General features: G+C 41.1%; 1 protein-coding gene across 1 annotated transcript in view; it reads left to right on the top strand.

Moving 5' to 3' along the window:
- Positions 1-12374, top strand: part of sipa1l1 (signal-induced proliferation-associated 1 like 1) — a 71328-nt gene that overhangs the window by 24167 nt on the left and 34787 nt on the right. Inside the window, exon 3 of the mRNA XM_070848922.1 lies at positions 1658-1726. The gene's annotated coding sequence lies outside the window, so the exon portion shown is untranslated. The remainder of the gene's footprint in view (positions 1-1657; positions 1727-12374) is intronic.

Raw genomic sequence — 12374 nt, 5'->3', positions numbered from 1 at the left:
TTGTTAAGTTTAACACTAATGGCTTAATCAAGAAAATAATCATTAGTTAGTGCTCTAATTTCCTGGTTTGAGTAAGTCCTAGTCATTTCATCAATACTGATTTTAATGATTTAAAGCTCTAGTGTTTTTTTTAACTGGAGCATCAGAAAGTTTTCTTGGACTCCTTTTAGTTTTTCCCAACATAGACTTTGCCATTCTCCTAGGTGCTGTAGCCCACTTCATCACTGTGCCCCCCCCCCCCCCTCAGCTCCGGCTGACCAATCATAACTGACCCACACCACAGATACCAGATTCAAAATCTCCGCTATAAAGTGCGATATAACTGTAGCTAGCGGTGATAGACTTAATCAGCATTGTGTGAACTTGTTTGGCGATGGCTTTAATGTACACTAAATGTAAATGTAAAAGTCCCCCACTCCAGCTTTAAGATCTTTAACAGCATGTGTCATTTTATTATTGTCACACCACTCTCATTCTACCTTTTGTAGAACAATTGCATTTTAAATGAATCTAAAATAGATCTTTTAAATAAATCCTATTTCCTGATCAACTAAGTATGGGAGTCCAATCTGATAGATCTCTTAGATTTACTTAAATGATGATTAAATGTGCATCTGCTACATTGAAATAACAGCTGAAGCCTGATAATTTGGCACACTTTACTTTTCACAAAATACTTGACCCAAATACTGAAAATCCTGTTTCAGAAGTATTAAGGTTATAAATTCTTGATATGATATGGATAAAAGATAACTTGGAGAATGTGTCTCCTGAAATCAAAGTGGCGTTATCAGTTTGAGCTCAGATCTATCAGTGTTGGAGCTCACACTGTAGAGCCCAGCTGCTCTGATCAGGACCCAGGGAACATGTGCAGCATATTCGACTTTCCCACTTGGAGACAATTGAAAAAAATGAAAAAATTTGGTAGTATAAAAGTTAAATGTAAAAAAACACATCAAGTTAAATATGGCCTATAAGTTAGCATGACAGGTTAAGGCTGCAGTCTAATGGTGAAGTAGCCAGGTCAAAGATGAAGCCACCTTCGTGTCATTTTATACCCTGGCTTTAGGCTCAGCATACCTCGCCAACCCACTAATCTTGCTTTGTAGTACCCCTGGCGTCGGTTGCGTGTGTACAGCGTAACACTGGTCCGATAACAACGGAGGATTTTAATTGGATAAGACCTCAGATGGAGCAATGTCTCTCTGGTTTGTCTGCTTTTATCCATTGAAAATTGAGAGACTTACTGGACTTAAGACGCTGTGGACAGACGACAGATTCTAGCCCTGTGGCAGTAGCCTCCAAGGATAAAACAAACATCAGCTCACCATTGCTTCCTCTGCTCACCTCTCCACCGGGATGCAACAGCTGTCTCCTTGTTGTCGGCCTTATCACTAAATTGTGCGTAGCTTGTCAATCAAACTGGAGCTGTTTTGCATTACCCAAGTGGCTCTTCTGACTGGCCTTTGTTGAGACCACTGATCACAGTAATTAGAGTGAACATTGACCTTGGTCATGATTGTTGGCTAATTGATCAGAGCTCCCTTAGTTGATACCTTTAAAATGTATTAGGATCAGCCCTGATATCGAACCATGGGATTGGAATATCTCTACATACATCATTCTTTATTTTAAAAAGTCCCTTTCTCTCTTTCAGGATCACCGGAGAACCTTCAGACTGTGTCATCTGCTGTTCACCAGTGCTGAGAAGATACTGGGCTCATCAGTGCGTATTAAACTTTCTCAGTTGGATTTGGGGGGGGAGGGGGGCTGCTTCTGTCGTCCATTAGTTGGTTCTATTAAATTTAGTTTGAATTCACCAAGCAGCACTTGTGCACATGTTGTCAAGGTAACTGTTCTACTGTTGACTTATTCTTTTCAAAACCAAACCCCACTGAACTGAAATGACCCTGTATTACCGTGCTACTACAGGAGGAAAGAACACCTAGTTCAGTCATTGTCACCACATTTGGTAAAAATGTGTTTTAAAAAGGTTTTTAGCGACAGACCTCCCTGTTTCTATTAATGTGCCATTTTTTCTCTAAACATTAATTTCTTGGCTATTTGTTTCACATGAGAATTCTTTTGTCAAACCAGCTGAGGTCAAGCAGGTAAATAGTAGATTTAAAAAGTGACAATCAGAAAAAAAAGATAATCAAAACCATGATTTTCTTTCCATTATGTAACATTCTGCTGCATTCCCAAACGTTATGGAGCATTTGGTTTGGCTCATTATCACTGAGACTCTGTGAAAAAGGCAACCCCCCTTAATTTGTTGTAAATGAGTTCCTATTGTCCACAGTGAAGTTATTAGGTCTTTCCTAGCACTAAGAAGTTAATGTCACTTACTTATGATATGGAGTTACACTATGCAGACTGATGGTGGGCCTAGCAACTCTAATGTAGTTCAGTCAGTGGCAAACATGCCAGGGATAATGTTCTGGTTGGCCTAGACTCTAAATACAGTAGGATATACTTCTTAGGAAATATAATATAATATAATATAATATACTATACTATAATATAATATAATATAATATAATATAATATAATATAATATAATATAATATAATATATAAACCTTTGGGAATGATGCAGATAGTAGAAATGGGGAGTAATCTGCTCTGAGATAAGAAGTAGTGAGTAGGCGGCCCTATCCATGAGATTGAAACAGCATGTTTTGTTCCCGTAAATGCTTTGCTTCTCTCTCTGTTTCTTTCCCTCTCTCGCTTCGTTTTTCTTTCTCTCTCACCTCCTCCTCCAGCCAGCAATGCTGCTCTCCTCCCCTCCCACACACATACATAGACACATAGCTACAGACACTACTATATTCACACAAGTATGAAGGAGGGGGAGAAAAACAAGGAACGAGAGATGGTGCGGCGAATGAAAGAAACACACACCAGGGAAGAGAGACAGAGGTGATAATAGAAAGTATAACAATGGGATTTAATGAGAGGAATCAAACGGAGGGAAAAAAGGTGTTTTTGTTAAACACCACTAGGGTCCAAAAGTGACACCAGTGGTCAATAAAGGGAGTGGATGTCTGATAATTTAGGCCTCTGGAAGTCAGTGAGTATAAACAAGATGAAATCCATATTTACAGTATACGTTTGAGAAGATGTCCAGCATCCCTTTGTGCACATGAGCCTCTCTATTGTTCCGAGGCAGTGCCAATGCCATGTCATCTTTTTTTTTGTTAATACTAACACGGTATTTGATCTAAGACAGTAATGGATTTCACTTATTTAAAGATTATTGCAACTGAATCCTATTTAAAGTCCAAAACCTACTTTTGGCTGTGCATGCAAAGTCATCAGTTAGGCCACAATGAGTTTTAAGCTCATTAAAGGTTTTCTTTATCTTGATACCCTTACGCTATAGAGAGATTTTGCCAGGCATCTTCAGGCTAAAAATGCCTGCTAAGGCCGTCTATCTAAACATTTAATTTGCCATGTTTTATGTACATGTGGGGTCGGTGGAATCACCCATAGACACACTTAAAAAGCACTGCAGCATAAAATCTTCCAACCATTCTGCACTGGGCAGTGAGTGTCGCTTCAGATGGTATCGAGTCACAGTGAGTGAGGGGAAGTGCCATTAATGGTCGTATCCCTCACAGGAGGGAAAAGGATCGACCTTTACTTCCATGTTCAAGCAGGACTCCTTTTCGAGGGTACTATTTTTTCACATGCAGTGGTATCCATTGCATCGGCTGTGCATTGATTCCCTATGAACGCCAAAGTGCAACACTGATTAGTTTTGGATGTCAAGGTTGGATCGTAGCTACATCTGTATTCAGTCTGATATAATAGGCCCATTAAATGTTGCCTGAATGGAAACAAGCTCTTTTTGAGATAGCGCTCCCTTCCCGTCATGTGTCTGCCCTGATTTTTCAGGTTTTGTTCAGCGCCTGGTAAACGCTGCACAGCCTTGACAAAGTGTCAGAGGTTGTGTTACAGGCCTACATGTGTTTGCACGCAGCGAGACTGTACTTTGAGGACTTGTATCATTATGGATGGTTCCCCCAGCGCCACTTCTGCCAGCTGTGTTTTCATGAGTGAGATGGATGGATGGAAGAAAGGATGGGTGGATGGATAGAAAAGGAGAGTGAGGGGACAGTTGACTTGATGGACTGACTACTCACTTACTTTCTGTATCTATCTCTCTCTTTCCCACTTTCAGTTTCAGCATCTCATCTCCTCCCACATGCTCTCACATTGAGTGAGGAATCAATCCTTCTCACTTCCATTATCTCTCCCTATCTATCTCTATCGCTCTCTCTGCCACTTCATTCGGCCATTCTCTAGCAATCGAATTTGCTTGCTGTGGGCACAAATGAGCGTGTGTCTCTCCAGTCCCGCAGCAATCATACCACGTCCTCATTAGGTCTATTTTAGTGGTCCGCCTTATCCTGCTTCATCCCTTTCCCCCTATAATTGGCAAAAACCTCTGCCTACCTGTCAGCAGGAGCCTCCATACAAATTCTGCAATTTATTTCTTACTGCCACCGGGTCTATTAGCAGTGCGGAGGTTTTGACAATGGCCTCAGAGTAACCACAGGTCATTGCTGTCCAGTGTCAATTTCAGTAAATTGGTGCTGGTGTCCTGGTGAGTCGGTCTCATTCAGATCACGACCACCTTTGCTACCTTATGGATAACTGCTGCAGCGCAGAGAGAAAATTAAACATACATTGTTTCTTATCAAAGTAGATTGTTTTGAGGCTCATTACTACTACATTTTTTCCGTCATGACTAATGGTAAAGATTTGACAGGGTTGCTTGTTTGGGGTGGTTCTGCAGTTGATCTTATGTCAGGCTGGACAAATAGGGGTACCACAGATGTGCAGTTACTTGGCTAAAATTATACAATAGCCGGAACATCGGCCGGATCTGTCTTGTCTCATGTGTCCAAAAACTAATCCTATAACTGTGATTTCTATTTTCCCAAATGATTCTCAACGGTCCTCCTTAGTAAATTCAGAAAAACACAATATTTCGTGCAGAATTGGGTTTGAAATGTGAGATCACATTTGCGCAAAATCACAGTTGCAGTCCTGAGGGAGAACCCTGCTGTGGTGTGTAAAGATACAGTGTGTAGTTCTTTCAGTAATCAATGAGTGTTGAGCACAAAAGAAGAAAAGGCTGAGAAAATCTGGAAACCAAAAACCTTCATCTTTACAGCTGTAATAAAGTCATAGTTTGTGTTTTTAGAAGACAGCTGGTTCAGGTTGCAGTTATACCTGTGTCGTCTTAATATCTGTGGTAAGTATGGTAGGTCCTGAAATGGCCTCTACCATGCAAGATATAAGTACAGTTTATTTATAGAGCATCTCTCTATAGAAGATGACACAAAGTGCTTCACAGAAGAGGGTTGACAGCAGACATAAAAATACAGACAGACAAAAAAACAAGGAGTGTGTAATGTCCAGAATAAAACACAGTGGGACATGTTTAGGAACCCGTCTTCAAAAGGAAACCTAATGTAAGGCATTAATGCTGTGAATTGTGATTATCAAGCCATCTAAATGCACTGAGGAAATGGCAGATTCATGCAATATTAGCAGGTAACTGTCTACAGTAATAACAATACAAAAAAAACCGATGGTGTGGAAATGTTGGCAGCAGCAGGAAGGGACATCCCAAAACCTTGATCAAAGAATCTGTGCGGACGCTCTGGACTTAAACTTCTTTAAGTTGCACTAATATAAGTCGCTAATAGTGACATTAGTAGTCCCAATGGAAAGAGAGCATGTGTTATAAAAGTGGTGTTAACACAACCTAACACTTAATAATAATAATAATAATAATCGGCTGTTTATGAAGCTACTGCAGAACCAGTTTGTAAGTGGTTTATTTTTACTTTAAACTCACTCTTACCCAGACGTAAGTGCATCTGGCTCACCCATTCCCTGTCCGACCTGCGACTTCCTCACGGGAAACAGGAAGTGACTGAGATGTGTTTCCTGTTGGAATGTGAGACGGCTTCCGCGGCTAAAGCAAAGGCTGGCACGGCCCTGCGTCGGAGAGTAACAGCGAGGAACGGGCTTTCAGTAACATTTACTGCACGTTCCAGCCACCTGTATCAAGCTTTAACTTTACCCACACGCTACTGCACAGAATAAACAGCCACTTTAATTGATTTGAGTTTTAGTTTTTTAATTTCTTTTCCCCCTTCTGATGAAAATAAGTGCAAATGTTCTGGCTTTTATACTGGCACTTTTAAGATCGAGATGTTTGGGAAAAGGTCTTTATGTGAGAAATGCTTTTTAGTGCTGAAAAAGATGAACTCCTAAATTTAAACACGTTAATGTGGATATCCTCTGAACTCAGGTAGGAATCTGTAGACTCCCTCTGTGGCTTCATTCATGCTTCCCTTCCTTAATTATCAGTTTTCAATTCTCCACGGCTGCCCATGAGTCTGTCTGTCTGTCTGTCTGTCTGTCTGTCTGTCTGTCTGTCTGTCTGTCTGTCTGTCTGTCTGTCTGTCTGTCTACTCTCCTCTGTCTTCTTGCGTAGAGTGAGCTGCTTTCAGTTGTCAGTCCTCCCCACTCCGCTCCTTACTGCAGTGCTGTTTGCAGCTCACCGTTGCCCACGCAGAGCAGCGCCATTTTGGAAAACTGCAGCTCTTTTCTGATGCCTGTAATTCACGCCCCCCCCCCCCCCCCACCTCTCTCTCTGTGGCTAAATAAGTCACCTGTACTTTGAGGCAATGGATAACGAGACATCCTCATTTACTCTGTTTTATGTGACTGAGAATGCACCCTGTGTTACCAGCTAAAAGTGAACTTTACAGTAGCAGTATTGAATTAGAGTAAGTGAGACGAACTTACTGCTGGGAAACATGTAATTATCATCTACATTTCTGTTCTGCCGCTGCCTCTCTCCCTCCATCTCTGAACTTTCATATAGCAGTACTTTCTGATGCATCAAAGGGGTTTTTTTGTCAAGCGGCAGCCCAGATTTGCTTTGGTGTATGGATTTTAGGTTTGGTCTCATATTTTACATATTACATACATTATTTGAAGGGAAGTCCTTGTATGATATAATTTGAATATGACAATTTCCCTGCTGCCTGTTACCAGGATTATATTTACGCTTTAGTTTTGATGACAGGGCTGTGATTTGGTTTACTCTATTTATCTCAGTTCCCAGCTTCTGTTGTCCCGCTCTTCCAAAACGTTCCTTCCTTGAACTCCCCTGCTGTTTAATTCTTTTAATTCCTCATCTTACCCTGCATATCTCCTCTCCATCGTCTTTCTCAACACCCTCTCTTCATTTCCTTTCTTTATCTGTCTACAGCGCATCAGCCCCCAGCCACCATGTTAATTACTTTTTCTCTATTATTCAACACTCCGCTAGTTCTGTCACCATCACTGCTGCGCCTGCTCTTGCTCCATTGCCAGCGCTTTGCTAGGGTCTGCCGTGGCTGTCGGAATGAGGAGGGGGCGTGTACTGGTGCCCGGCTCCACAACAAATGGCTGTTTAGCGTCATCTGATTGGCACAGATTAGAGGGCTCTTGGTGGTGCTGCGGAGGTGGCTCTAGCAGAGGACCAGGTGGCTTCATCACTGCTGTCTGAGCACAGCTGACTGAGCCACTCGTGTGGAATGCGTTTTATTATTTTTATGGTATTTTGCTCTATTGAATGTATTTGAATGGATGAAGACAGAATAATGAGTTTGAGTGCTTATGTGAAGCCAAATTTCATCCGAATGATGGTTTTATTTTTAACAGTCAAGAAGGAGACACAACGGCCTTGACAAGCACGGGTTGGAGAAGTAGTCACTTTTAGTGTTGATGCACGAAAGCTTTTAATTGTTATTCAGAGAATTCTTCAAGGCTATTTCAGCTGTCATCTTCATGGCTCACTACTTGCCTCTGTCTGGTTGGCTTTTTTTATACCTTGGTGATGGCAGATTTTATGGAATTTACTGAGTGATGGACATGATGTTAATCAGCACAACCAACTCTGCTCCTTGCTGCTAAATTTAATTAACCAGCTTTGAAAAGAGCGCAAAATAGTAAATTATAACTTTTTTCTAATCTTTTTGCTAAAATCACACCTTTACCAGTACTGAGTATTGAACTGGTGTGTCACTGACGCACACACACATACATACACCGTGTAGCTAGTCTACATTCAGGGTCCTCAGCGAATCTGAGATATGATGCCTGCAGCTTGGTTAGTTTCAGGTGCTTATTTTTAGGCACAAAAGGGCTATGGGAAATGGATTGGAACCTTTCAGATAGGACCCCTTGTTCAGGCCGTGTGTGCCTGAGTGCATGCATGTGTTCTCCACTCTTTACTTATTTATTGTCTTAAGGAGACACCCAAGAGGAGTGAACAAGGTGTGACAGCATGCGTTTGCAGTAAATGTCAGTGATGCTTGTCGCGCTTCCAATGCATTTGTCAGATTAGCCCATCAGCCTTTTGCTAATTCTGCGTCTATATTAGGTGAGGCTAAGAGTAAACATCTGTAATATATAATATCTTCCCATATAAATACACACTACAGTTAATCATTGATTGTTGTCAGTAGTGCTCTGTATTGCAGTCAGGCCATGAAACCAACAATGAGGTTAAAGACGGGAAGTATATATTTGTCTAGAGCAATGATGGGCACCGCGGCTTAACAAGCACCAAACAAGAGCGACACAAACAGATATTCTTAACTTCAACAGAAAATCCAAACAAAGGGCTGCATGACGAGCCATTTACGGAAATGCAAAGTGAAAATAACACACCAACCTTTGTATAGCACCAAAGATTTTACCACTTCAGTCAGGCCAATTATAATCCTGCTAAAGCCAGAAGTTTGTAGAAGAGTGTGTCTATCACCCCCCCAGTTTTTGGCTAAATCAGACCAGCAACATAGATCTCCGCTTTTAGTCAAAAAATTTGACCTTTTATTTGTATAGAAGCTTGGTGGTCAGTCAGTAAAGACATTTTATCCGTGGTATAGGAATTGTTTGTACTTATTTTGTCTCATGAGTGCATTTAGCAGCCACCTATGCCACTCAAATGGATGGGTGGGCAGCCTAATGCTTGTTATCTAATGGGGTTTCCTCAGCAGAATGACATGGAGCAGAAAAATATGCATGGCACAGCATCCCGCCATCTGAACAGTCCAAGCTTGTGCAAACGCATTCCTTGAAATCACGGCTGCACTCAGATAAAGTCAGAACAATTTAATGCAAACTAGATTAAAGAGAATCTTACAGCCACCGGTGGAACATGTTTGTTCTGCATCTGACCAGCGAAATACCTGATGCACATATCAACCAGTGCACAAATGTGGATCAGCTAGCAGTGTTGACTCTTTACAGCGTTATGAAGAGCAACCTAAGGACATGCTCGCTGAAAAGTGTCATCTCAAATGTGCACGACTCAAAGATCTTGGAATGAGCAGTGTAGTGAGTGCTTGTGAGATAATGTAGTTACATCACCATTATCAGCATATAAATAACAGATAAGCCTGCAGGGAAAATCACTCTACCTACCTATCTACCTACCAACCAACCAACCAACCCCCACCCTCCCCAAACCCTCTCTGCTTGCCATATATAATAAATCAGCCCGTCACGAGATCAATTGGCTGCATGGATCTGACTCATCAGAGCTCATGTGACCCAGATACCACTGTCCTGTGCGGACAGTTAAAAGCCAACGTGACACTGAAGAGTTCGCAAGTTTATTTTGTTATTTGTTTGGATATGGATCAGCGTCTATAATCACGTATAATTACATTAATAACCCTCACGTGTTTCACATGTGTGCTTCATCTTTTACTTTATGAATGTGTTTGCTAAAGGTATGTCAATTTACAGTAAGTAGAAGAACATCTCATTGCACCATGCAGGTAGAGAGGAGGTTAAAGGAGTGTTGGACGCCTGAAACACAGTAAGAGGAGTGCGAGGAAGTGTGTGTTATTTGTATGAGGATGAAATTGGTATTATTGTGTGCTGTGGAGGTTTGTGGCTTTGATTAAACTGCATTGCATTGCAGAAGAAGCAACAATACACAAGCTGTTGTGGTAAACTCACTCTTCCTGTATGTATTCACAATGTACTGGTATGATAAACCAGTGTTTTCAGCTCTTTTGCAGTGGGAACAGTGGACGCGCACGCACGCACACAAACAAACTTGCATGCAGGGGCTGTATGAAGGCCATAGCTATTTGTGTCATTGTTGCACTCTGTGGACCTGAAACACTAAGTGGCACTTTTTCTTAGTCCGTCTCTCGTCTAAATCCCTGTCCATATTTTCCCCTTCCTTTTCTTATCACTCCTATCTCTTTTTGTCCCTGTAGAAAGAGGCTGTTAATCCAGAGGGATGGAGTAAACAGTGTTTGGACAGTGTGTTGTGACACCTAAAAGCATTAGAAACTGTATATTCTCAAGCTAGCAAGTAAAGGTGTCAAATTGCTAATATTATTTAGGTTTAGCGCAGATAAACAAAAAATCTAATCTATACATGGGAGACACTGAAGGTTTTTGCTTATGATATTTTAAGCACATGTTATGGGGTCTATTTTTCCAGGTATTTATTCTGCCCTCACTCATATAAAGGGGGTGGACAAAATATCTAAAACACTTCTCAGAATAAAGCAGTACAATTCAACAGCACCACAGTCTCAACCTAATAAAAGGGCATCTGAGTGTATTGTGCAGCGCAGAAAGTAATGGCTACCTTATGTGTTTATGGAAGCAGCAGAAAAGAGTTCAGTGTTATTGGACAATGAAGGTGCTACATAGAAGAACAATATAATACAAAGGAAATCTAAGACACTGCCATCTACACATAAAGAAGAATATGTCATTTGCGGTGACAGCGAAACGCATATCATTTATGTAGTATGTAGCCAATCGAGTGCAAATCTGGCTGCACACTTCCTGAAAGTAGATTTTACTTATTATTTGAATGTACTGTATATATTACGAATATAACAAACTTGATTTTATTGAAAGATTAAACAGTTTAACACCCAAAGACAAAGGAGAGCTCTTTTTTTTTTAAACAGGTAAGAGTATTTAAGAGTAATTGGCATTTCTAACTAACAACATTAAATCTGTCTTTAGAGTTACTGGTCAGTATTAAGGTTCTTCTACAGTCATATTTTGTTATAAAACTGAGATTTTCATATTTATTCTTAAAGAAAACCTTTTCTGTACCTGGGAGCATAGCATAATTGATATATTCCATCATGAAGTGACAGCCGCACACTGCAACTATTGAGAGACACACACACACACACACACACACACACACACACACACACACACCTCTCTCATCACTCAGTCAAATCTCTATGCTCATCTCCTCCCACTGCCTCCTTTTCCATTCTGTGATTGCTGGAGAATGGGGAGTGTGTGCCCTAGAACGCTTTTGCAATTTCACACTCGAGAGAAAAGGACAACAACGGCAGACTTCAGAGCACCCAAAAAGCCCATTTTACATTTCTTTGAGCCAGGGAGGAGACCCCACCCCACTGCCGAGCTCTGCAGAGGGAGGAAAAACAGCAAAGCCCGTTTATCTTTCCACACAATTACAGTTTCACTTTGAAAGGCCCTGAGCTGAAACTCCAACACATTGGACTGCCTGCTGCCTGGAAGCTTTCAAAGAGAATAATGTTTGATTTATATTTTTTTCTCTCCTTATCTTCCCTCTGTGTCTCGGTCTGCCATTTTGCCATCTACACTCCGACAAGCTGAGATGAAAAGCTGTTTGGCTTTCAAATGGCTGTGTAGCAATTAGGAACACGAGGCCACTCCTGTTACATTTTGACACACGAGAGGTTTGAAATACCTGCATTTAGTAAAATTATTGTTTTGGGTGATTTTTGGTTCATAGCAGTCATAGCTGAATGTTGATGTATCTGTGAATTGCAGTTCCCAGAGAACATTTGAAGCTTTCATTACTACTTTGAAACTTTCTGCATGTACTTGATATTCACTGAAGTTTGAATATGACTGAAGAGTTTGATGGTTTCCCATCTACGCTGACACAAAGTATAAACCCAAAACTGAGACACTACTGTCACTGAGCCTGGGAAAGATGACTTGGTGAGAAAAAAAATAATGTGATGTAACATTCTTCATCATCTGGGTCCTTTGTTTGTGTGTATTTGTGTGTGAGACAGAGAGACACTTGTGGGTGCACACCGAATGTCTGAGTCATAATCTGGATCTTTTCCATGTTGCTTTGGTCCTAAGGCTCTTTGTGCTGCCTGGAGTGGCTGTACACCCACTTGTGAACAAACGCATGTGCACACACACAGATGTCTTGCCTTAACGGTCACACCTATGCCCAGCAGGTGTTTGAGAGCCCATGCTGTTAAAGTCTGAGTTGGCGTCTCTCTCTTTCTGTTTATT

This window comes from Pempheris klunzingeri, chromosome 18 (genome assembly GCF_042242105.1).
Source record: "Pempheris klunzingeri isolate RE-2024b chromosome 18, fPemKlu1.hap1, whole genome shotgun sequence".
Taxonomy (NCBI): domain Eukaryota; kingdom Metazoa; phylum Chordata; class Actinopteri; order Acropomatiformes; family Pempheridae; genus Pempheris; species Pempheris klunzingeri.
The sequence above is the reverse complement of the archived record's forward strand: the minus strand, read 5'-3'. Positions and strand labels throughout refer to the sequence as shown.